The sequence below is a fragment of the Phasianus colchicus genome, chromosome 7, assembly GCF_987193195.1.
Source record: "Phasianus colchicus chromosome 7, bPhaCol1.hap1.1, whole genome shotgun sequence".
In the NCBI taxonomy this organism is placed as follows: Eukaryota; Metazoa; Chordata; class Aves; order Galliformes; family Phasianidae; genus Phasianus; species Phasianus colchicus.
This window is the reverse complement of record NC_143442.1, coordinates 13940970-13963150: the sequence shown is the minus strand read 5'-3', so window position 1 is coordinate 13963150 and position 22181 is coordinate 13940970. Positions and strand designations below refer to the sequence as shown.

Sequence of the window (22181 nt, the reverse complement as noted above, 5' to 3'; positions counted from 1 at the left end):
GGACATCAGACACCTCTAGTCTGGTGGGAGCAAAATGTGGAGAGGATAGCGAGACTGAGGTTTCATATGGTCACCCATCTCCATACAGCCTTCAGCAGGTAAGAGAGCTTCCCTGCACAACATGGGGAAACCAAAGGAGGGCATCCAGTTCTTATGGTTAGCATGGAAGCTTCTCCCACTGTGTTTAAACAACACTGCTTTGTGGACTAGAGCTATGTGTAAATATCTTGGCTTCTCATCAAGTAACATTTCTCACCTCATTTTGTTAATGACTACCAGGAGGGAAGTATTTGGTATTCCTCATGAACTCTCATGGCAGTTCCAGGAAGGGCATATTTAGGGTTTGTCGCCCATCCCAGGCAATATTCAGCTTACAGAAGCTGCCAGGGAGCTGGAAGATTGTATAAGGACACGAGAACAGCTGAGCTGGGTCTAACCACAAGTCCATCTAGCCCTGCAGCCTGGGGAAAGTAAGAATGGGACAAATATATATGCTATTTCCCCCAGGACTGACTAAACATATTTAGTCTCTGCATATTTGCTAACTCTCAGTGAATTGCTTCCTCATGTACTCATCCATTCTCCTCCAGAAACCCTTCCTGCATCTGTGACATCCTCCATCTTCCTTTGGCTGATTCTGACCCTGTATCCCCAGCCCCATTTAGTGCCCATGAGTTCATGGGTGCCAACCTCAGTCCCCCTTCCTTACTACCTCTAACATACAGCATCTGTGAGCTGCGTGTGGTGAAAGAGTTAAAGTTCAGCCCTCCAGCCAGCACAATCCAGTGTTCCAGCCACAGTGTATGTGCAGAGATAATGCTCCACACATGTTCTGTACTAGACAGGTATGCAAGACAAGATAGCAATCAGCTGACACATTTTGTAGTTACAAAGGCTGAGAACTCCTCACGCACCAGGAGGAAAGAGAGGGCTCAGCGTGTTGGAGCACAATGGCAGCTCTGCACAAATGAGAAAGTTTTCTTCAGGTTCTCCTAGCTGAAAGTGTGTGAATAGCTGAGGCTGGGGAATAAATTGCCCCCTGCCAACACACACACACACACACACACACACACACACACACACACACACACACTCGTTTCTTCCAACCATATCTCCCTGGGGCAACTGAGTTTCTGGTTAAACCCAGTACTGAGTCACTGACAAATAAATTCAAACCAGTATGAAAACCTTCCTACTTGACAGCAATTCAAAAAAGCACAAATGACCAAAAGAGATGGAAGAAAAAGAAGTGAGGAAGCCCGGACTCCTGAGGAGGGTCCTGCAGGAGCTATCTCAGCACCTTCTCCCTGCAACAGTCTGCCCCAGCAAAATCAGAACCATCTCTTTCCTGACACCCCTGCCATATAGTGACAAACCAGAAAAGTCTAATGCCGATTCCTGAGAGATGCCAAGCAACCCTCCACTTCTATGTCTATTAGGAGACGGCAGAGCTTTGCACCTGGTAGGATGAGATCTTGGTCTTGGAGGGGAGACTCCTTTTTATGGCTGGATATGAATTACAGCCATCTGAGCCCTTGTCCCATGCTGTGATAGGTGGCAGAGCTGCTGTCTGAGCTGTTCTGGCCAATTTTTACAATGGTGCCATTATACATCAGCCATCTGGTAGACGTAGCCTGTATTTTTTCTGCATCTAGCCCTGTGTTGGCAGATGTTAGATGGAAAGGAAGGTTGGCGGGCAGAACAAGGATTTGACATCTTGTCCCTTTTCCCCTTTGCTAACATTCCTTTGGCTTGTAAGCCCGACAAACCAGCAGACTGTTATCAGATAAGTTCTCTGCAAGGACATGGCTTCACATGTTTTTCATCCTTTTCTTTTAAGACTTCAACAACCACTTAAAGCAGATTTCCCAGGAGTCAGTGAGGAAAAGCCTGTCCAGTAAAACAACTAAGCGAAATTCTGGGTTTAGCTTAGTTTGTTGTAGGAAGGTGGAAATGACGCATCCTCCAAAATGTCCTTGGGGGTCACTGGTATTCTTGGTTATTATAAAAACTCTTGCGAGCATCAAGGGCAATGCAGAGTGTGTCTGGCAGAGAAAAGCAGGAGGATGGAGGCCTTCAACAGGTTGCAGCTGCATAGGTTTCACATTCGGGCTGCCCCACAGCCCTTTGTCCTGTAAGGAAAGGATGCATTCTCGACCAAATATGGCTGTCTTGCCTCAGCTGATGATGCTGATTGCTGTTATTCATTATTTTAGGACTCAAACAAGGGATTAAGGTCTCATTGTTCTCAGCACTGGATTAACAGAATAAGGATGAGGAGATCTCTGGTAACCAAACCCAGCAGGAGAGGGATTCCTGACAGCCAGCCCCTCTGCTGGGTGAGCTATCCTGGGGGCACTGGGCTGGAGCTGAAAGCAAAAGGAGAACCAAGTGAGCAGATTTGCTGCCCGCACCGCAAGGCTGCGGACGCAGCAGAGCTGTGCTCCTCTCCAAGCAGGCCTGGTGGCTTCTGCCAAGGGCAGACTCATCGAGAAGTTTGTCCAAAGACAGTGTGTCTCACTCTCCGAGTTTAACGTGACGCCTTTTGGTCTCTGCAATTCCCCTAGCACCTCTCAAAGGCGCATGGATTTGATTTTGGCAGCTGTTCAGTGGGCCACATGTTCGGCTGATCTGGATGATGTGATTGTTTTTGGGAGGACTTTCCAGGAACATTAAAATTGCCTGGAGGACGTGTGTAGCTGGCCAGAGCGGGCTGCTCTGAAAGCAGAAACTCATCCAACTGTGACGAGTGCCGGTCCCAGGTGCAGTCTGTTGGTTGTATCATTTCTCCAGCAGGGTGTGCCTCTGCATCCCACCAGGACAGGCACTCTTGACACAAACCCACCCCAGGAATGGCAGCTGGAAGGAGACACTCTGGCCCTGCACGAAGCATGCAAGTCCTAGTTTTGCTTCATATTATCTGGCAAAAGAGGAAGAAAGGGAGGGAGACATGAAAGAAAAGCCTGGACCTGAATCAGTGGCCTGAGGGCAGGCTTGCAGCAGCATTTATTAATTTTCACAGGGTGTGTACATGGCGCTGCCGAGATGCTGGTCCTGCTGCTTGTCAATATTGCTGCCTTCCTCCAGCACTGCTTGGCATTTGGACCTCAGTAATGCATCCCAGGGAGGTGGCACTGAGAAGTGCTGAACTGTACAGCACAGTGCTCCAGAGGGTTTCCTCCAGAGGAAGGAAAAATGAAGACATTGTTGAATAAGCCGGGAGGAAAAATAAGGGATGTTCCTTGGAATAAGGTGTAGAGCTCCTTCCAGCTGGAGGATCTTGTGCCTGAACATCAGCCCAAGGAGCTGCCACGAGCAGGAGTGGTGGAGCCTGGGGTTGGTATCATGCTGACTACCAGTGAGCAGAGGCGTGGGATGCACTGTTCCAGCAGTAGCACACTCAGATCAGATGAAGTAGATCCTGAAACGCAGAGATTTCTGCTGTCATGCTTGACAGATAACATGTCAGAAAAAGGACTCCGCTTTAAGATAGTTTTTCTGTCGTCAGGAGGAAAAAAAAAACAACAAAAAAACAGTAGTACTGTGCCAGCTTCTCCAGATACAGTGGAAAATGGCCAGTAACAGGTGGCTTTCTAAGTGAGGCCACTAGAGTACAGTGAGCACAATCCCTGCCCTGACTGCTCAGTCTTTTCTTCCAGAACCCTCCTGGCCATCTCTCAGCATCGTCCTCTATGGATCTGTTTGACCTCTCAGGAGGGGCACAGATGGACCTTTCAGCAGAGAAATCCTGAGTTCAGATGGGGATACCTTTTGCAGAAGCCTTTTGTAAAGCAAACTTCACACAAACACTCATGGCATTCAAAACCTCCTTGGAGGCTCATCACATTTCTTCCCTATTTGTAATGTGCTTCAGCAAAACTCATTGTCCATCAAATCCATGTGTCCAGGATCATGTTGTAGGAGTCCTGGAGCGTGTGTGGAATTGATTGCATTTTGCTGTTGAATATGTTAGCTAAAATGCAAATTAGCTGTCACTCTTGGAACTTACATGGTACCAAGCTTTACTGTGCTTCCCTTTTTCCCCTTGTGTTAAATACATCCATGTGGGAAGGATGGCCTTTCCTACGCACCTAGTGATGCTGATAGCTCAGCCAGGCACTGAGATTTGGCTGGGCCCATCTGTTTATAATAGCTTACAAATCTCATCACTTACTTAAAAACTACGAAAACCTACGAACCACACACATATGCTGCTAAATCATTTGGTTCCACGTGTCTGGGGGGAGCCCACCAAGCCTAAGCAGAGTGCAGAAACCCAACAGAGAAATGTAAGAGTAGAGTATGAAAAAAGGACTGACAGTCAGGAGAGTTAGCCCCTGTAAAGCTAGAAATCTGTTTGAAACCATCTCAGATAGGAGCTGCAGCCCATTTCCTTACAAATCTTTGGTACAGAACTGCCAGCTACACTTTCTCTAAGCTATTATGCAATGCAGCTGGCATCCAGACTCTGGGCCCACCAAAACCCAGGAACACTCCAGGTCTCAAGCACAGGTCCTTCTCCAGGGAGCTGTCACAGATGCATCAGAGAGAGTTCCTGCTTTTCCTATCAAGACCTGATGGATGGATGGAAGTGTTTTTGTTGTTTTTCTTTTTTTTTTAATTACTAGCAATTACAGAAAAGCAAAATGAATTGCTTGACACAAGTTTGGGTTACAATAAAGCAGCTGATGCTGGGTCTCTCGAGAAAATTAATGCAGCTCAGCCTGGAGAATGTGACTGCAAGAGCAGCAGCCAGCTGGAAGGCTGCAAACAGCCCAGTAAAATGGCAAAGCTGACAGTTACTACCTTTTCCTGGCTGGCTGTGTATCTCGTGCTAAAGAGAAGTGACAACCTTTGGTCACTTTATGGGCTTTAATCACAAACAAAGCACTCAGCATGAGAGCCCAGCCTCCCATGGCTTGGCATACTCTGCTGTGGTCCCATAAAGCACTCTGTGCCACTGGGGTGCTGGACATAGATGGACAGAGCACAGCATTGGGCAGGAGGAATGAGGTCTGGGTGCTGGAAGATTTTGGAGCAGCACTAAGATCAGTGCAGCACAAGATGAGTATGCATGTAGGTGGCTGCAATGGGCCTAAACTCCAGGCACTGCTGGAAACAAAAGCATGAAAACTTGGGCTTTTCTCATGCAACCACCCTGCACTTATTGCAGGAAACCATCATTTTCCATGGCTGCTCCCTCACTTTTTGAAGTGTGCTGCTTGTTGAGGAGCTCAGCTTTGTACCACTGGAGTCAAAGTCTGAGAGATAATGTAAGACAGAAACATAACACACTGTACAACTGTCTATGAGGCACATCTGGATACAGCATAAACCTCACCTCTTTGTCAGTATAATACTGTGCATTTATTTCTCCCTCTGGGAAAAACAAAAACAATTCAGGTCTGAGCAACACCAACAAGAAAATCTAAACCAAAACTGTGATTAGCAATGTGGAAACGTTGATATAAGAGGAAACCATACACAATGTGGACTGTTTTAGATAAAGTAGGTGAAACATGCAGCTCTGTCCAAAACAGAAGCCAAAGCCCTCTTTGGCCAACTTTTTCCCATAGATGATTCCTAGGGAAAAGAAAGAGAAGCACTGATGTGCAGGAGTAATACTCACAATAAGGGTTGCCCCAGCTGCTCCCTTCTAGATGTGACCCACATGTAGTTTCAGTTGGTTCAGGGAGCTTCCCTGAGCTTCCGTTTCCCACTCTCCTGCCCTGGTCACCTTGAGAAGTGGTCAATGTGACAGCCTCTCCAGTACTCAGCTGAGCAAATATCCCATCCCACAACCATGACCATGCCAATATACCTCCTAATTATCACCATTCCTCCTGCTTTGCCCACGTGGGACTGGTCATCCTCATCCAGCACTAAGCATCCCACATACTTTTCCTGCTGCCAGGCCACCACGGTAGGTTTCACAAGAAGCTGACACCAGCTTCTCCTCTCCTCACATGGTCCACATCCAGCAGATTATGTATAAGCACAGATGGCCCTGCATTGTGTGTTAATTGGGGATTGTTCCTTTTTATCTGGTCACTGAAGCTTGTCCTGGACTTTTCTTTGATTTCAGAGGTTTTTGTATGAAGCTACCAGGCAGAACTGAAAGGCTGGTCAACAAGACCTTTGTGAATGCCCTGAATTGCATGAGCTGCTGGGGCAGCCTGTAGCTGTGCAAACATTCTGATAGCTTTTAAAGGCTCTTACACTATTGGTACAGGGCATCAGGTTATGTGGGATGTATAGAAGTTTGACCCAAGAAGGAAGAAAATGGATGTAGAGTAGGAGAGACAATGTTCCTCCTACCTCATCACCTCTTAACAAGTCCCTGAGCATCACGGGTGAGTAAGCCCTACAGGCCAGTCACAACGAGCAGTTTTCATCACCATTTCTCAAAGCTGTGTAACATCCATGCACCATTCTGCTCTGCTCCATCTAGGTGGATGAATGGGAATGCATCCTATGCCTTCCCATAAGCACTTCTCAATCTGGCTATAAAGCATAGGCTAAAATGTTGCACACAGAGATGCAACCCTTTTGGGTGCCTCTGAATGGCCTCTTCAGGCCACTGCAAGTCCTCTCTCCTTGTTCTGTTTTCCTCCCTCCCTAAACCACTTCACCCCTACTGGCTAAAGCAGCCTAGAGCACAGAGAATGGTGAATAGAGGGCAGAAGGAATGGCTGCCGTACATCAGCCAGAAGGCAAGCATGAATGCTGCAGATGGTGCAGAATAGCTCACTTCGAAGTGTGGGGAGAAGAAAGAGAGTCCTCCCAAAGCCATTAGTGTCACAGTGATGGAGCAGGGCCTGCCACAGCAAGGGAACAGGGAGGAGGAGAGAAAGATTTTGAAGCAATGATGAGGAGCTCCCAGCTGAGGAGGTCAGTGACAGCAGCCGTCTAACACATGTCAAGCTCTTAGCAAGGAGCAGGCTTCACAAGCTCCGCAGCACACCTGGCCATGCCCCATAATGTAGCATAGCTCATCCCACCACCTCCATTCTCCTTGTGAATGCAATCTGCCAACAGTTTGTGGGAGGGCTGAGCTGACAGTGTGACTCTTTCTTCCATCAGCCTTTATGAGGGAAAGTAACCCTTAGCTATGACATCCAACACCTAATAAAAAATTGCCTCACAGACTTCTGACAGTCTTCCTTGGGACCTCACATTGCAGTTACACAAAACCCGGTGGCAGGGGCAATTCTCATGCAGGTGGAGCTGTGGGTGAACACTTCCCACTGCAGGAACGTCTTTGACAGAGGAATGAATTGCCTGGTTATAAAACATCATGCAGGCATTCCTTAAATGGCCATGACCAAACCTCCACCTTTTTTGGAATGAGTGAGGCAAGCAAGCAGGCCTTCGACTGCTGTCAAGGAGTATCTCAGCAGGGGAGTTCTCCTTTACCCTCTCCACAAGCACCCAGGCATCATTAGCATTGCTAGCGTGTGGAAGTCCTCATCAAGAACATGACCTCATAGTTTCAGCGGCTGCATAAATGGAGCTTAAAGATGGTCTCTGCCCCCACAGAGCCCATAATCATGTGTAAAAAGCTGCATGGGGAACACAGCCTGATTGAAAAAGAGTATAAAGGAATAATAAGATAATACGGTAATATGTCCTTGGCCTGTCTCCCTTTCCTCAGTGTGTTACTCTCTTGACCCTGATGATGTGATGTCTCATTTACAGTCCTAGAAATGCAGGCCATATATATCCCTGTAAGTAAGAGATCAAGGACCATGCTCTGCAGTCTGATTGGCAGAAGTCAGCCCAGCTTGGCTCATAACCGAATTCTCTTCCCTCCTCCATGCCACAGTAGTCACCTTCACAGTCCTGACAGGGAAAAGTCCCTGGCATATGATGTTCCCAAGACCAAACCCAGAAAAGACAGGTGGGAGCTAGCCAACTAAAAGGAAATGCCTGTTATCCCCACTGTTTGAAACTAAGATGTTGAGATGAGTTGCCTGTGACCACAGGGAAAGTTAGTATTATAGACTAAGCTGTCCTTTCCAAGGGTCAGACAAGTATTTTTCAGGTTAGAATCAAGCCTTACTGCATATCTATTGCTTTTTTAGCACATCAATCAGAATTGGTTATCACTTAAGGTTCAACCTTGTAAGAGGGTCAAAGCACATAAATTCTCACTTGCAGAGCTGCATGTACTTGTGGGTCTAGCCAAGCTGCGAGGAATACCGGCTGTGCATGCAGACAATCACTGCCAAACACCATGAAGCCTTTTTTCCAGCCAACAGAAGTGATTTCTCTACCAGCTCATGGCTGGTGCTGCATGCAGTGCCCTGGCAAACATAGCCTGCAGCACTGAAGTAGAGGCTATTCTGGCACAAGGTTCTTCGGGAAGATTGAGTTAGCTCCAGCTGAGCCCCATATGTTCAGCCACAGCTTCTGATCCTGCACTAACTCCCAAGCTGGAGAGCAGTCATACCAAACCTGCACCAGTAGTAGTTTTGGACACCCCTGAGCTATGGCCTGAAGTTAGCCCACCACAGACATTTATTCCTAGGGCCATGGCTTGAACTATAGGGAATTTGGACCTGGGAGCCCTGTATAGCACAGGAATCCCACTAATCATTTCTCTTTTGAATTAGGAGGCAGCATTTGTTACACCTCCATTAAGCAAGCATAATCAGCATCTTAGAGCTGTAAGAGCACACTGCCTATAGGTGAGGCTTTACCACGTGTGGCTGCAATGGCTGAAGCATCAGGCTTCCTGCTCACACTTCTGTCTCTTCTTGCTGCTGTGGAGCATCTGCAGCAACGGGGGATGGGGGATGGAATTTATTTTTTGGGTGATATAAAATGAGTGGGGAACAGTGAGAAGAGAAGCGCTTATTTGACCTTGAGTGCTGGGAGAAAGCATAACACACAGTCTGTATAAAGTTTCCTCTTGAAGAAAAATAATAATAATAATAAAAAGTCTTTTTGTTCCTCTACCAGAGAAGACTGTAAAAATCTGCTCCTGCAAAGCTCAAGTGGATTTCACAGCCAAAGCGAGGTCATTCAGAAACTGCTGCCAGGTCAAGTTTTCACTTTGAACATTTTCACAGTTAAAGGAGGATCCAGGACATGTAAGAAAACACAGCCCTACACTTTCCACTTGAAACCGCTTTTAGCTTGAACTATAAGGTGCAAAGAAGAGAGCTGAACTGGTTGTTGGGGGGGAGGGAGAGGCTGGAGTGGCAGGGCTTCAGTGATTTGTTTATCTAGAAAATCTCTGCATCTGCTCTTTTCAGTGAAGTTCCCATCGCTTTTTTTTTTTTTTTTTACTCCATTTTCCAGCTGTGCAGCACAAAGCACAGGCAGGTCAGCAGCCTTGCTGAAGATCACAGAGTGAGTCAGTGGCTCTGGAGAGATCAGAGCAAGGAGCCCACTGTGTGCCAGCTCTTTGTGCTTCCCTCTGGTCTGGAAATTCCTTTCAACCCCAGGTGCTAAAACAAGGTGAAGCAGGACAAATTGCAGACTGTGGCTTTGGTGGAGGCTTCTGAAGGACTCGGTGAAAATGCCACCACAATGCTGTGACACCAGGCAGTGCTCAGTCATATTTGCGCTCAGGGGCAGGGGGACTTCTACATCTGCAGTTCCATGATTTGCAATACATCCCACTGGTCTGTCACAACAAAATCTGATAGCACTGCAGGTTTCTCAAAGACATAATATTTCTACAATGCGTCATGAAAACTGGCAGCCAGGAGGAGGAGAACACCTGGAATGAAGAACCCACTGTAGGATGAACCACCCAAGAAAGGGGTGCTGCAAACCAGACGCTGTGGCTGCACTTGCTCAAGCAAATTAAACAGAGCTGGGGCTCAAATACCAGCACAGAATCGTAGAATGGCTTGGCTTGGACAGGGTCTTACAGATTACTGAGCTCCAACTGCCTGCCATGGGCAGCATAACCACTCCCCAGATGAGGCTGCCCAGAGCCCCTTGAGAACATCTATAGATGGGGCATTCACAGCTTCTCTGGGCAGCCTGTGCAAGTGCCTCACCACCGCAGCGTGCGCTTGTCCACATTATTGCTGGCCCTCATCACTACTGTCATAGCATCTTCTTGTCCTTAGGATGCATATCACACAGGTAAGGAACATGCCCACACATAAGACAGGTGACATTTTTCCTGACTGGATACTTGACCTGTTAAAAGTGACCTCTGTCTTTTCCTCCAGATTACAATGCCTTCAAGCTAACATTAATTAAAGTTCTAGCTAGCTATGCATTTAAATATCTGAAAGGACCGGGAAAAAAAATGAAAGAAAAAAATGATTTTTTTAGAGAGCTGTTTTGATGTGTGTGTATATATACATATATATAGCCTTTGCCAGAGAAGATCTTGATTTGTTATCATAGAGTCCCTTAGAAACAACAGCTGACAAGGGAGAAAGTAGTTTATAAGCCTTGAGATACATTGATTAATTGCAGCCATTTTGCACAATAATACTGGGGTCCCTTAATGGGAGGTCACCCAAGGGTACAGGGCTGAAGTGAATAGATTATTACCGGAGGGCTGCTGGTTAACAGTGACCACAGAGCTGTTTGTGAACAGGGGGCTCGGCCGGTATGAACAGGATATTCATGAACACTGCACTACAAAATGGTTCGTTGTTGTGGTCATGCGCTCTGGGCTGCTAATATTCGTGGGTGCACTTGTGTGGGCATGTTCAGTTTATTTAGAAAATAAGGGCATTGAAGCACTTGCTTTCTGAAGGGGAAAAAAAAGCACGGAGTAAGAATAACTCCAACTGTGCAAATACTGAAGAGAAAGAAAGGAGAACATCTCATTCCCTTTTTCACAAGTTTTTAAATGACAAAGCAAAAGATGTGAAACGCTGGGCAGAACCATTGCCTGGGGTCCCCAGCAAAGGCTGCTAAACCAATAATCTTGCTTTCCCGACCTTGCAGCCTTCTAACAAATCCTTTCTACTTTAGCAGGATTTGTTTCAGAGAACTCGGCTGCGTAATCTAGTACTCTGGTAATGTCCTCATTTAACAGATTCAAGGCCAAATCCTGCTCATTGCTGCCCTGGCACAGTCCCGCTGCTTTTGGTGCAGCTGCTCGGGCTGAGAGCAGAGTGTGACGTTTTTCCCATTAATCTCATTCTCCCTTTCTATTGTGTTTCATTTTATGGTGCCCTGGAAACCAGGAAACCTGTATGTCTTCAGCCATTTGATGTACAGGAAATGTATTCGCTTAACTAATCTTTTCCCTCAACAGAGATGGGTTTTTGTTGGATTTTTTCTTTTTTTTTCTGAGCTGGCCTCACAGCACTTATGGAAACTGGTTACAGTAGAGAGGAAAAAGATTAAGGCTGGTAACTCAGCAGCCACATATATTACGCTTGGTTAGAACTGTTTCTAGGAAGCTCCAGGAACAGAAGTCTTGAGTCCAAACTTTGCCTACGGCCACTCTCCAGCTCCCCTTTCAGTTATAATAGGAGCCCTTCTGGCTCATCTATGGGTTGGAAAGGATGCAGGCAGGAACAAACTGAAGCCATCCCGTGCAAGATGCATTCATACCTGGGTGATCACAGCCATCCAGTCCTGCCCAGTCCTGGAAGCCAAAGTACTCCCAAGCCTGCTGGAAAAGCAGTGGAGTCCAAGGCACAGAAGGCAGACTGTTTCTGAGGAGGGCATTAGCCTTGCAGGCACCGCAACAGTCACCAGTCAAGTAACCCTGGAAAGGACAGCATTTCTCAACATCAACCAAACCTCTCAAGACTGGAAACATCTCAGGTCCCCCATATCTATGCCTAGCAGTAACACACTGGAACAGGTTGCCCAGAGAGGTTGTGGATGTTCCATCCCTGGAGGCATTCAGTGCCAGGCTGGATGTGGCTCTGGGCAGCCTGGCCTAATGGCAACCCCATGGCAGAGGTGTTGAAACTAGATGATCTTTGAGGTCCTTTCCAACCCAGGCTGTTCTATGACTCTATGATCTACCTTCAAACATTAAAAAGTTCAACAGGCACCTTCAATCATACAGCCAACGTTTAGGTATGCATGGAGAGGTGGGATGGCATCTCCAAGCATAGCTTGTCAGAGTATATGAGGTACTACACTGATTTGAAAGAGTGTGAGCAAAGCCAACAATGAGATGGTGGAAGGATTCACCCTACAGGATGCTCAGTGAGGCCCCTCCAATATCCAGCACCACTGCACTTGAAATATGTTCAGATTTAGGAAGGTTCCAGCAGACTGACAGATGTACAGTAATAGGCTGGAAAAGCTTGCCCACTCTTTGAAAACCTGAAGGTTTAAGAGGTGGACAGAGGCGGTGTAACGGAAGAGATAGGAAGTCAGACAACATCTGCTATTCACAGACTTGGGGATCTCAGAAAAACATTGAGGGTTTGGCAGCAAGTAGTAGATACAGGCAGAGCTAGAGCAGAGAGAGTAGCTGCAGGAGTCAGTCACCTGGGAAAGCTGCTGCAGTAAAGTTTACATTGGATCACGCAGTCCTGAGGGATTCCTGCAGGAAGATTGAGGTGGCTGCTGAAAAAGAAAAAGAATGCAAATGGGCCATAAAAATGAACACAAGTGGGAGGCATGACTTTTTTTTCCCTTTGGCTGAAATCTGTGCAGAGGCTTTTGTTCACAGATGAAGTTCTTGTCCTTCTGAGGATGAATACATCACTCTGGTATATGAATGACAGCAGAGTCAGTGCCACTGCCAGGATGTTCATTTTCTGTGCAGCTTCCTAACATGACATTTCAGCACCATGAAAGGGCTCTCCTGCTGCAGGCAACAAAAATCTCCGCTCCTCTTCCTAACTCTTGCAAATTGCATGCTCTTCACGACGCTATGTTCTCTAAGTCTACCCTGTCAAGATGGTGCACATTTTCCTTGAGCCCACATCCCCATGGTTATGTTTTGCACATGCTGGTTCATCCCCAGGCTGTCCTTTGAAATGCAAAAGTTAGCTGTCCTAGAGGAAGCACAACGTCTGAGGGCATCATTTACACCAGACTTTCTCCAGACAGCGGGATGGTGACCAAAAGGCTGTGCATCCCAGGGGGTCATGAGACCCACTGCTCTCGAGAAGATCTCCTGGAATTTCCTTCTGTAGGAGGGCTTGGTTTCCATGCCCTGTTTCCGTTACTGTCCTCTCGCCAAGCAGTGCACAGTTGGCTGGCATTTTCCCGAAACCGTTGTGAGCACTGCCTTCAAAGACGCGACGTCACATGTGCCAAAGCGTGACTCTGGTCTGAGTGAGTTCCCGTCAGCCTGACGCACGAGGGGAATGCTCAATTGATTCCTGATGCAGTTACATGCATCACAACACAAAGATGTCACCCACCAGAATGAGCGTTGAGTCACTGCGTTTCCCCAGGCTGCAGAAGTGCAGGAATCATAATCATTTCCCAGCAAAGACCTATAAGGGTGCTGGCTCCAGCACTTGCATGCTCCACTCACCCTCCGGATGGCTTTTCCGAGCAGTCAGCATCAACACAGGGCACAGGCATGCCTGCCTTTCCCTCTGTCTCTCTCAACTCACCATGTCATGGCTCTAAAAGGAAAATATATACTTTCTCCATAAGCCTTTTTTTTTTTTTAATATATCAGTACATATATGAATATGTATATATATACACATATACATGTTTCATTATGACATTTGTAACATTTCTTAAATTGATTAACTGATAACTGATTAAAACAATGACTTATGGGTTTTCAAATAAGGATTTATGGGCCACCCTCAGCACACAGGGCCAGTGTATCCCAGGACCACTTGTCAGAGAGCATGATGAAGTCGGGAAGGTGGCAAGGATTCTTCGAGTCATCTGTGAGCGACACTCACGGATGTGTGGGAGAGCCAGGAGGGTAGAAAAAAAAAGGAGTCAGGATGTTTCCTAGGAAAAACAAAGTGCAAGACAAAGGCAATCTTGTTCACAAGGTGAAGATGTCTCCTCTCACCAACCAGGCAAGGGAGTCAGGGTAGCAGCCTGCTAGCAGATCCCATGGCTCTTGACCTACATGCTTTTGCTACTATAGTAGAAGAGGGGCAACAGTTCGGAAGCACCGCTGTAAGTCATTTGTCAGGAGCGTGAGAGAAATCTGTCCTTGGCTTACAAACACCACACACAGCTCTCTGCTTTGATGACTGCAGCTGTCTGTGTTAAGGGAGCCGGCAACTGGAGAGTGGAGGAGGATGCTGGAAAAGGGGGAGCAGGAAGGCTTTTGGTCCTGGGTGGACAGACAGACAGACAACTATTGCCTTTAGGATCCTTGGGGACAGGTAAATTGTAGGGGAAGCTGTAATATGTCATAAAACAAATATCTCTTGTTGAGGCTGTGATTTGTCACAGACAAGAGAGTTATGAATTTTAGCTCAAGAGTCAGTATTATTTTAGCTTACCCTTGAGGGTCAGGATTCACTGGATGTTGTGTAAAAACATCTTCCCACTGGCAAGTGGGTGTTCATGCTCCTCACTGAGTGATCTGTGTGATACACAGTTTCTGAGAAGGCATTTGGTGTAAGGGATGAAATATATCACATTGCAGGTGAGAATAGGTGGGATCCAAAACTCTTGATGGATCTGAAGTGGTACTGCTCTGAAAACAAAGATAATTAGGTCACTGTCAAAGTGTGTTAATTTAATGTCTTTGAGATTTTGCTTCTGATGAGCGTGTACATCCTCTCACCTCTGTCTTGGGACAAGAAGGCAGGTTTTACACAGGAAGTGTCAAGTAGAGGCAAGGAGAGGAAATAACTTGAGTTGCAGTGCAAGAGATCCCAGCACTGTAGAACAGTGGCCTTCAAAAGAAGCATCAGGAGAAAAGGGGCTGGTTGAAGAAGAGCCTTGTGCCTCTTGACAGGTCTGCTCTTTCCCCTAATTGCCATTCCCTCCTGGAATAAGATAAACCAGTAATGATGCAACTTGCAGGCGGTGCTTAGAGTCACTGAGTTCGTGCAATAGACCCGTTAAGGCAAGGGCATGTTTCTGGGAGACTTGAATGTGGAAACCTCATCTCATGACAGTGTCCCTTAATTTATTTTTTTGCTCTGAGTTACATTTTTAGACAGTCCTATATTCTGCATCCAGTCTCTGTCATGCTCTGGATTGTCAGAGAAGTGGGCTAACACTATATGGCTGAAATTTGGCCTCAAGTGATGGCAAACTGACAAGTTGAGCAAAGACACCTTCACAGGACTGAGTTTTGCTATCCACACTACCTGCACTCACACTGCCCTTTAGCCCCATTGTGCCCTAGCATCAGCTGCAAGTTTTGCTCTGAAGAAAAGGCAAAAACAAGATGCACACACATGTTCCCCTGCAAGAACTGAACCTCCTGCTTGTCAGCAGTGTAACCATCCGGAACAGTGCAGTTATTGTAAATGTAATTAATAGTGATCTGGGAAGATTATAACTTTCTCTCTCTCCCACTTCTTTTTCTTCTCTTTTTTTCCCCAAAACTTTCTGGTTGTGCTTTTTTTGGCAACCCCAAAATAGTAATTTGATGCAAACTCTGGCCACAAATCCAATGGAGCTTGATAGGCTTTAAATGAGGGGAGGGGGACAGGCGGGGGCGATTGCTTTAATAACTGTTCTTGGAAAAAGGCCATTGATGTATTTTCATTACTCAGAAGAAAGCCAGAAAGAAAACAAGTGGCAGGACAGCCATTAGAAAATAACTATGAATAATTATAGAGTGGGGGCAAGGGGAAGTCCAGGGAATTACTTCAGGGATATAATCACAAGCCCACATCCAGGCCAGTTACTGGCGGCTAAGAGGATCCATCCAGTGTTTTTTGGGCCTGCATCTGTTCAATCTTGCACAAACCTACGTCCCCATCACAGAGGCTGCTGCCCCCAGTCTCAGCAGGTCCCTGAAACACTGCACATGATCCTGACCTTACAGCATACTGCAAGCCTTCATGGATGAGCCTCCATGTGCACATCAGGTACAGAATGGAGGCAGGATATTTCCCATTCACAACAGGAAAGCCAAAGGTCTAAGCCACAAGATGGTGAGGATCTTAGTGTCCTTTGAGTAACACAGTTCTAATAAAGGATGCTGTACACAGACATTCTACCACACAGCAGAAGACTCTGCATGAAATCAAGATATGATAATCATAGGCAGAAAAAAGGGAGTTTCCCTTAGTCAAAAAAGATATAAAAAGGCTTGAGGAGTTCTTTCCATTCCCAAATCCCAGAGTATATCAGATACCCCCAGAAATCTCCACAGTGCCTCAGCAGAAGAGATAGCCCAGTTTCTGAGCTCCCTGTCAAGTCAGGCTACAGGGGTCACTTCCCCTCATCTTTAGAAAGCCTCTAAACCACCTACAGCCACTCCTGTCAGTGTTGCAGTGAGACATCTATCTGTGTGCCTGTAATGCAATGGAAAGCACAATAGCAGCAGCAGGCTGCAGTAAGCAAGGATACGCTTGAATGCAACAGCCATAGGCACAGAAATAATGAAATAGAAGCTACTTACCTTTGGAAGGCCCCCATGTACGCAGGGATCTCCAGCAAGATTCCCTTGCCTCCACAGCCAACACTTAAATGATGTCCGGAAAGGGGTGCAGCTAGGATCCACCCCTTTCTGTCACAGGTGCATTACATGCACCTGAGCTCCCCTAGGTTGGCCTTGCCTTTTCACCAGGTGCTCAATCACTGTTTCAAGCTGTGACTTAGCATTTCCACTACAGCATCTCTCCATGAATATTACACCTCTCCATGAAAGAGAGGCATGGTGTGCTCCTGATGGTAATATTTGTTCAGAAAGGAACATTTCCAGAAAAGTGACAATGCTAAAGGAAGTGAAAACCCCAAATCCAACTTAGCTCATGCACACCTTGCTTCAGGAAAGAATCTGGAATGGTTGAAAGATGAAAAAATTAAAAAAAAAAATCAGCAGCATAGGAGGTTTATTTTCACAGCAGCTCCTTAGGCACTATGCAAAGGTTCTGGACTGACCAAACAGAGCAGGCTTGGAGGGAGCTGATGGTTACAATCAGGAGGCATGTTCTCCAAGTAAACCATTATTTTATCAATGCTTTAGGGGTCAAGGCACGTGGTCACATAAGCAAAGCACATCCCCACATCACACACAGCATACCTTATAAAAGACCTCTGCTTGTTCAGTCAACTCCAAGCATTTTTCTTCCCCGAAGCATTATTCCTAACATTCACAACAAAACCAGCACTGCCTTACAGCAGACAAAAGGAAACTCCTTCTGAAAACACCTGCTTCTTCCAGGAGATGCCCTCCTTCAACTACAGCAATGATTTAATTTATTTATGGCCACCCATCACCATGGCACCCATCTGCACAACAAGGTTTCTAAAGGGCCTTACTCTATGCCAAGGAGACAGGACAACCCCCTGTATTTCACTGCACCACAAGGTAAATAATTAGACAATACCTCCAGAAGACAGCAGGCTGGGACACTTGTTCAAGCTTCCCAGAGACCATCTGAATTTGTACTTTTCCTTTTATTTATGCCATTTTTCTTCTAGTTACTGATGATGTTTCTAGTTTGCTTTTATTAGATGCAGGTGTTTTCTGCCCTTCAGCTGGGAGCACTTTTCCTTTTCAGCCGACTCCAGTCCTACTTTGTGCCTCAGTCACCTTTTGCCTGTGATACTGGAGAGAAAAGGAGGGGGAAAAAAAAAGGAGAGAGTGAGAGATACTGATTTTTGCTGCCTCAGCAGATGTGTGTTAAAGTGTTTTAGTGATTCAGCTAGTGCGCCTGCCTGGGGCCAAAGGAGAGGCATTGTCTGAATCTAAAACAATTAATAACAAAAAAATGGGCAGTATGGAGCGGGGGAAGGTGGAGGTGGAAAGCGAGCAAATCACAGGGATATTCTGAGCTTGCTGAGCACCTCAGTAAGATCTTCAACCATTTCCAACAGCAGTGGGGTGGATGCAGCCAAGATCCTCTGTGACATAGGAGCCTCACCAGCCCTGTTGTGCAGACGGGGGGAACTAAAGCGGCTTTTGCAATTCCTCCTGGGTCCTTCAGAGCCTCTGGACAAGGGCCATGCTCCTCCCCAGAGCTGAGCTGTGCTTCCGTGACATCCCAAGCACACTGGGAGGAGGGGAGATGCTCAGCCATGCTACGGGACCTGCTCAGGCCCGGCAACCCTCTGCTTGCTGCCCTGGCCATGAAGGCCACAAAGGCACAATAGGGAACATCTGCTCATAATTAAACATTTGTCTTTCCCCCTGTTAGCAAAAGAAACTAATTTTGTCTGTGCTCGGGCAAGAGGAATTTCCCCCCTGAGCAACATCCAGTACCAACTCTGGGCTCTGGTCCTTATGAAAAGGCCCCAAAGCTGATGTCCCTCACAACTCACAGGGTGTCACAGGTGGGTGATGGGGAGATGGAGGCACCCCAGCCACCATTGTCTCTGGAAATGCTGGCAGCAAAGCCCTGGTAATGTGAAACGGGGCCTACCCAGCCCTGCAGAACACCCAGGCACTGATCTGGTGAGGGGAGACTCCAATTCCTACATGCGGTTTAAAATTGATACCCCCATGAGGCATGTTAAAAAGCAAAACATTGATGCTGTCTTCACTGGAAGCATTGGTTGCTTTGTTTTTTTAATGACACAGAAAGCTCCCTGCAAAGAGATAATTTCCTTCGGCCTAGCCCTTGCTGGATATGGAAGGAAGTCCTTGGAGGTGACTCTCCAATGTATCCAGTATGCCACCTAGCCCTCGCTAGCTCTACTACAGCACTGCTCAGCTCAGGCTGCTGGAAAAGACTCCCAGCGGGAAGCTGACAGCACCTCTTGGGGAGGTCCTTCCATCCAAGGGAAGGACAAATATCGTGGGGGAGGAATCAGATTTTACTCCTGACTCTCAACCCAGCCTCCACGCAAAGTGAAGCAGCACATCGGTATCTGCACCGCCTGCTGTTGCCTGTCTTATCTTTCTGTGCTTCTTGCTCAGGCTTGCCCCATCAGTTCCAATTTTGTCACTTGTCATTGTGCCTTCTGGGATTACTCCAAAGATGAAATATTGGCTCTTTTCATAATGATGCTTGAGGCACTCGATTTCGCAACCTGTTGGTATTTTTTAATACTTGCACATGAGAAAAAAAAAACCAAACAAACCAACCCCCAAAAACACCATTCTCCTGTATAAGCATTATTTTCCTAACATGACCTACACAAACTGGACAGTGGTTCTGGAGGGAGAAGAGAAACATATCTCAGTCATGTATCTGTGATTCAGCTCTTAATCTTTCTAGACTACCTCAACTCGTTTGATGTTCTAAGTGCCCCCAGAACACAAAGATTAGCCCAAAGTGATTAAAACATATATTTCATCCTCTTTATCATGTCCAAGAAAGCCAGTGCTTCTGTACATTACAGAGCATGTCATAATGAATTGTGACGTATCTATGATATAAAGAATGGTAGCAGCTTTCCAAATAACTACTTCTCCTTTTTTTGCAACGAAGAACCATATGTAACACATGGAGCCTATAGCAATGAAGTGTATTAGAAGATGCTAATAGAAACCTTAGCTTTTTCTGCTTATTCATTCCCCCCAAATAAGAAAGCACGTCATGGTTGGGTTTTTTTGTTTTTGTTTTTTTTGTTGGTTTTTTTTTGGATCACCAGCAAAAATGCTAAAAAGCAAAAAAATGCCAAAAAGGGAGGAGTGCAGACAGCATGTACCAAGTGTTCATCTGCAGCTTTATCCTGATTGCTGGGCTCAGTGGTAGGATCCTTGTGGTTGAGTCCACTTTCATAATCTGGCAGAAAACCTGCCATCAGGGCACATCTCATGACTAAAACTTTGCCATCTTCTGGTTTGAGAATCAGACAACACTTCCAGGTGTGCTTTCATGGATGAAAGTCCCAACGCAGCCTTGCAGCTCAGTGTAGGAGTGAAGCCAAGATGCCCTCAAGACAACCTCACACCACCTGGAAGGCCCAGGAGAAAGCTCCCGGACAAACTAAAATTAGGGCAGCTTCCCCAGGGCTGCCTTGCAGGATCCTTGCCCCACAGCCATCCAGCCATGCCCAAGCCTCCTATGCCAGGGCTTGCAGCTGGGCTGGATAGAAGCAGCTCCATACATGCCTCACCACTCTGCATCCCGCAGGTTGCAGTGGGAATGAAACCTCTCCACTATCCCTCCCAATACTCACGCTTTCTCCATACTAGATATTATTTGGGATGTACTCTTTCTTACAGGGTAGAGGAGAGAAGAAAGAAAGCCAGTTCTCCCCTGTCCTAAGCCCTTTTGCAAAGTGCTTCCAGATTTCCAGGTGAGGAGTGTTCTCTCTGCCCAGTGTTACATTTTGCAAGGCACCCAGTCAGACCAGTAGCAGATCCCCACAAAACTCAGCAGCAGGATGCAATTAATAAATAATAAAATGCTGCAAAAGTCCTAAGTATCAACCAGAAAAAACATTAAAAAATGCTTCTAGATAAAATCCCAGGGGGTTGCTTTTCTTACCTTAGGGGTGCCTATTTTGCAGTGGTTAGCTACGATCTAAGCAGAGATTCGGGTATTATCTAATAAAACCTCTGGAAAACCTGCTGATTCAAAGAAAAGGGGGAAAGCTCAGAAATGTGCCTTTCCTTTTTGAAAAGAGGGGTTGAAAAAAGGACAGAAGGGAGCCTATCTTTACTACGAAGCCCACATGGGGTAGGAAGGCAGTAAAACAAGGAACACCTGAAATGTGCAGAAAATACTTCAGCAGGGAAATTTTGGTGAAGAAAGAGTTAATGCTTTTTAAGCAGCTCTCCGTCCTCTTACCATAGATAAGGGTGCATTCTAGTGGCAAAATCCGTGCAATGCAGCTGCATAGCTGACTGATCTAAAAAGAAACCTGGGGAATATGAGGCTTTGGAGGATTGTGTGCATGTGCAGAAAGGGGGGGGAGATGGGGGTAGATGTGATTTGAAATGCACAGAAACCTCACCCAGAACTGCCTGTTCCCTTTTGATTTCCCGCTCTCCCTGGTAGCCAGCCCTGTGCCTGTGCTGGTGAGCGATCTCCCAGCACTGCCCAGCCGTCCTGCTGCAGTTCCAGGTGTAACATCCTTGTGCACAGCTGCCTGGGCTGGCCACGGGGCTGCACAATGCAATTTTGGAGATTCCCTTCATCGCACTTCCAGCTTCCCCACTCCTAGCAATGAATGAGCACCGAGGGAGGCAAGTGCGAAGGACCAGGGCCCGGAGAGCTGTAGCACTGAGGAATGCAGCGGTGGAACAAAAGGCAGCAAACTCCAAGCTATCCAGTACAGGGGATGAGCACTGCAAAGTGCTCTCTTTCTTCTTTTTCCATCTCCCCCTACACTTTCTGCAGGGCAAAAGGCAGAAGAAGAATGAGCTAAAACGTGCAAATTGGAATTCGTATGGCAAAATTCCCCTTGTTTTCTGGCGTGCCCTAAGCAACAGCGAACTTTTCCGAAGAGTAATCTAGCACAGTTCTTACAAGCAGCCTAGCCCTCCCTCCTGCACGCTGTCCGGCCACATTAACCCTTGTTGTCTGGGGATGTGGGGGCACAGCCTGTACACCCTCATTGAGTTCTTACCCTTTGCTCAGGACTGGGGAGGCAGGAAGGGAGAGCTGGGCACACTGCACTCACAGAATGGGAGCAGGGTGGGTGAGAGCAGCTCCGTGGCACACATTCAGACTTCTCCCTGCCATGCTCACCTTAAGAGTCGAGGGGTGCTCAGGGTCCCCCCACTTTCTGCAGGTCCTGGGCAGGGCACAGGAGTCCCCATCTCACCAGCAAGACTGCAGTCAGTCTCAATAGCAAGCCCTGAAGATGCAACGTCCCCCTACCTCCCTAAACTCACAGTTCTCTCACCAGATGCCCTGCAACCCAATTGCAACCATTTTTCTTTTATATATCCACGTATATATTTAAATATATATATATATATTTAAAACCGTGCAGATCCCAACTATTTTTTCCCCCTGCCTCTCCCCTCCCAATCCTCGCCTTCCCTTTCCCCCTCCTCCTCCCCTTGTCTCTCCTCATAATATTATCCTTGATCACTGCCCGGGGTTTGAAGCCCAGAAGTCAGAAGCTGCGCACCCCACCCCCACCGGCTCGAGTGTGCACTGATAGGGCCCTGGCTGCTGGCACCCAGTCAAGCTGAGGTGTCATTGGGATCTCAAATTGCAGCTAGGGGCTGGCAGGCAGCCAGGGGCAGTCTATTTAAAAGACAGCCT

At 46.9% G+C, this 22181-nt stretch overlaps 1 long non-coding RNA gene across 3 annotated transcripts; it reads right to left on the bottom strand.

Annotated features, from left to right (window-relative positions):
• Positions 1–9620: 9620 nt before the first annotated feature.
• LOC149917227 (uncharacterized) lies at positions 9621–19001 on the bottom strand. Of its 3 annotated transcripts, XR_016468192.1 has the most exons (7): positions 17860–19001; positions 17400–17620; positions 14672–14876; positions 14385–14581; positions 13439–13532; positions 12439–12516; positions 9621–11698 (listed from the first exon to the last, which is right to left on the bottom strand). It is a non-coding gene; the product is annotated as an uncharacterized LOC149917227 (long non-coding RNA). The 3 variants fall into 3 exon arrangements; XR_016468191.1 differs by lacking the exons at positions 9621–11698; positions 12439–12516 and having other exon boundaries at positions 13130–13532; XR_016468193.1 differs by lacking the exons at positions 9621–11698; positions 12439–12516; positions 14385–14581; positions 14672–14876 and having other exon boundaries at positions 13130–13532; positions 16469–17620.
• Positions 19002–22181: the final 3180 nt, after the last annotated feature.